This window comes from Ambystoma mexicanum, chromosome 12 (assembly GCF_040938575.1).
Source record: "Ambystoma mexicanum isolate Mex_15411 chromosome 12, UKY_AmexF1_1, whole genome shotgun sequence".
Lineage (NCBI taxonomy): Eukaryota > Metazoa > Chordata > Amphibia > Caudata > Ambystomatidae > Ambystoma > Ambystoma mexicanum.
In genome coordinates this window covers 923,981,764-923,985,238 of record NC_090936.1, presented here as the reverse complement: position 1 = coordinate 923,985,238, position 3,475 = coordinate 923,981,764, and the positions used below count along the sequence as shown (strand labels likewise).

The window sequence follows — 3,475 nt, the reverse complement described above, 5'->3', positions numbered from 1 at the left end:
TGCAACAATCGGGCGGAATGGTGGATCGTTCAGATTTTTATGGATTTTTGGCAGTCCATAGAATACCGGAGTAACAAGATGTTTTTGAATTAGGTATTCTGCTGTTTTCTCAGCGTTCCAGTTCATAAGCTCAGCTTTGTCCACAGTTGTCTGTATTATTGTAGTAATACCAATGACTGGGTCATTGTCAAGTGGTTTGTATGTGCGAATATCGTCTAGTAATTTACGACAACCTTTGTCATAAAGCGAGGTGTCCATCAAGACAAGAGCTACACCTTTATCAGCCTGTTTTAATGTTAAGGTGTTGTCTTCAGCAAGTTGTTTTATCAGTTTCAATTGGTGTTTCCTGATATTGCATCTCTTTGGAGGAGCATATTTAAGGCGTTTCAAATCCTTCATAGTTCTTTGTTTAAACAGATTGATGAGGGGGTGGTTCACCTGAGTAACGCTACTTCATCCATCACTATTTATGTAGCTTCTGAGGAAAGTTTCTTGCACCCAAAAGGTTGAAGAGGAAAATGTGTATTATTTACATCCACATCCTTCCTTCGAGGTACCTGCAATTGTTCGCTCGCTTGTAACAAGCAGTGTGGCCTCGGGCAGGTCTGGTATCAGCCCTCTCCCCCCTGGGAAGGGAGATGCTCTCATCCTGCCCCTAGGCCACACTAGTTGTAAAGCCTACTGAGGCCTATGGCAGAGGGATGAGTAAGGTGCCCAAGGAAAGACCATGTTGTGTTGCCTATAACCGGAAACATACATAATGATGTTCTTAGAGTTCTGGTGTACACCTCACAGAGGGAGCTGCAATGAATGTAACTCAAGCTCTACTGATGTGCTAAAGGAACAGTTGACGGCACAAGAAACATTTCTGGTGCTAATTTTCTTGCCTACCTGATTTCCTTATACTGCATTTTGGCGTGACAGTTTATTTGAAAGAAATAATGTACTCCAATGACTGGTCCAGTGTCTATCAGTTGACCCTTTGAAGGGGGAGCAGGGACCACTCCTAACCTGGTAGGCTGCCTACCAGGGTGTATGCCAGAGCCGATATAACCCCAGAGGTGTAGTGAGGAAGTGGGGGGGGGTCCGGTCCCTGACCACCCTGAGCGTGCATTGTGCCGCAAAACCATTGGCACCGTTATATCTCCCACCTTGCCTTCCAGCTTTTTGTTCGGCCATGGCCAGAATCCTTTACTCTTCTTTATAACACAGCATCCAGTAAGCAGGGCGAGTCACCAGAATAAAGGGGACACTTTGAAAAGGATCCCCATTACACATCTCACGCCACTGATGATCAACTTAATTCCCATCAAGCTGCAGACTGCACCTGGCTGGGAGTGGGAAGCCAGCGACCCCAGCGGCCCCGAACCGGCTGAGTGGAACAAGAGGGGATTTTAATGTTTTGCCATGAAAGCCCAGCCCCGGGGGAACATGCAGGGACAAATTGCCCTAGCGGACAGGTAACACGAAAGACCAATGGGAAGGGGGATGAAAGAGACATCAGGAAGGACAGGGATATAAAAACACTACACTCAGTACCATGGATGAGGGGTGTTTGGGTGAGGTCAGGAGGAGAGTTGGTGGACCAAGAGACCAGGTGGTAAAGAGCAGAAGGTGGAGCTGAGAGCTCAGAAGAAAGTGAAAGAGTTGGGTGAGTGTGTAGGTAAGGTATTTAGTCTGAGAGAAAGCAGTCGCATGCCTTGAGCGATTATAGTATTGGTAGTGTCTGTATTTTTTTTTGTGGAGTTTACAGTTTTTTTATTTGACAAACAGAGCTGCACAGACATGAGGACAGTCTACTCGTTCTCCTTGCTGTGCAATCTGGCGTTTGGATTTGTGAGTTTGATGGCGAGCTGAGCAGCCCTCTCTACGATGGGCTTGCGGTTTTTGGATGAAACATTGTGGGCGATCTCAGCACAAAAAGACTTGTTACTCATCATGAGCACTTCCAGTTCCTTCACGTTGTGTACGAGAAACTTGCGGAATCCAGACAGTAACATGTGCTTGGCCGTTTATCGCTACCATAACCAATGTTGGGCATCAGAATCTGTCCCTTAAACCTTCTGCAAACTCTGTTATCAATACCCCTTGGTTTGCTCCAATTTCGCGTAATCTTAACATAACGATCAGACGGGTGATAAATTAACTTCTTGGTTCTTTTCTTGAGTATCTTCGGTTTGATAAGAGGTCTTAAGGCAGCCATGATTGCGGCTCAAAAACGTCCGCCTGCTCAGTCGAGAGGCTGAAGGAAGAGTACAGTATTGGTAGTGTATGTGTCAGAGTGTGTGAGAAGAAAAAGGCGTGAAAGAGCGTGGAGTGTGAAAGTAGGGGGAGGGGTGGGTGTAGATAATGGTAGTTACGAGTGGCACAGAGTGGAGAGAGAGGCGCGATCAAGAGGGGGGTTGGTAGTAGAAGAGAGGGAGTATGTGTGGTGGTGAGGATGGATGAGGAAGTAGTGGGAGGGGAGGACTGGGAAAAAGAGAGCGGAGTGAGGAAAAACCATAAGAAGATCTGGAGGAGAGAGGGATAGCGAGAGAAAAGAGGGACTATGTAGAGAAAGAGAGAAGGAGAGGAGGTTAAGGAGAGAGACGAGATAGAGCATAGTGGGAGAACGAGGTCCTAGGGAGCTCAAAGGGGTGGAGAAAAGAGAGAGAGAAAGGGGTAAGAGAGAGGAGAGAGGAGAGGTTAGAAGAAAGAGAAGGGTGGAGAAAGATCAGGGAGAGGAAATTATGATAGAGAGTGCAAAGATTGAGGAACAAACATCCTCCAAACATCCTTGAAATCCGTCATGAGGGAAACCATCAGGGTAGAAACCCCTGGGTAGCCACAGAGGGAGGAAGGCAGAGAAGGCTACAGCCTTAAGGTTATCACTACAAGAACAGGTAAGACCCAAGCAGTAGGGGCTACCTATTTCTAGTTGTGTACCACATCCTATTGGGAAATTGGGACTCCTGGGCTAAGGAGGAGGGGGCCCACAGGAAAGAGAAGGGTGAGATCAGGGACACCTTAAGTCTGGTCTACCTACTGTCATTCCATCACCAAATCAGTGATATTGATAATAAAATGCCTAATCTCTACACCTGAGTCATTGAACTATTGGAGCCATCTGTGACACAGTATTCTATTTACATGCCAACATCTACAGCATAACGGAAACCATGCCAGCTTCTCCTAACCAACTCCTATGCAGCAGGACTATTTATTGGCACGGTTTGGGTATGTTTGACTGGAAAAAAATCGATTGTGGGAAATCGATAGGAAAAAAGCTGACTGCATGAAACATCATATCGTATGATGTACGGCACAGCTTTGTGCTCTTTAAAAAAAATGTTTTTGATCCACACTCCCATCCCCCACTTACCTGTTAACTTGCCGCCTGGTCCACTTCAGCCCTGCTGTGTCAGTTCGGCCCTCCAACGTGGGTCGGTTCCGCCGCAGGGGCCCTTTTTCTTATTTTTTTTCTTTTGGTTGGGCC

The 3,475-nt window shown here is 46.6% G+C and overlaps 1 pseudogene; it reads right to left on the bottom strand.

Moving 5' to 3' along the window:
- Nucleotides 1–1,779: 1,779 nt before the first annotated feature.
- On the bottom strand, nt 1,780–2,251 carry LOC138513072 (large ribosomal subunit protein eL32 pseudogene; annotated as a pseudogene).
- Nucleotides 2,252–3,475: the final 1,224 nt, after the last annotated feature.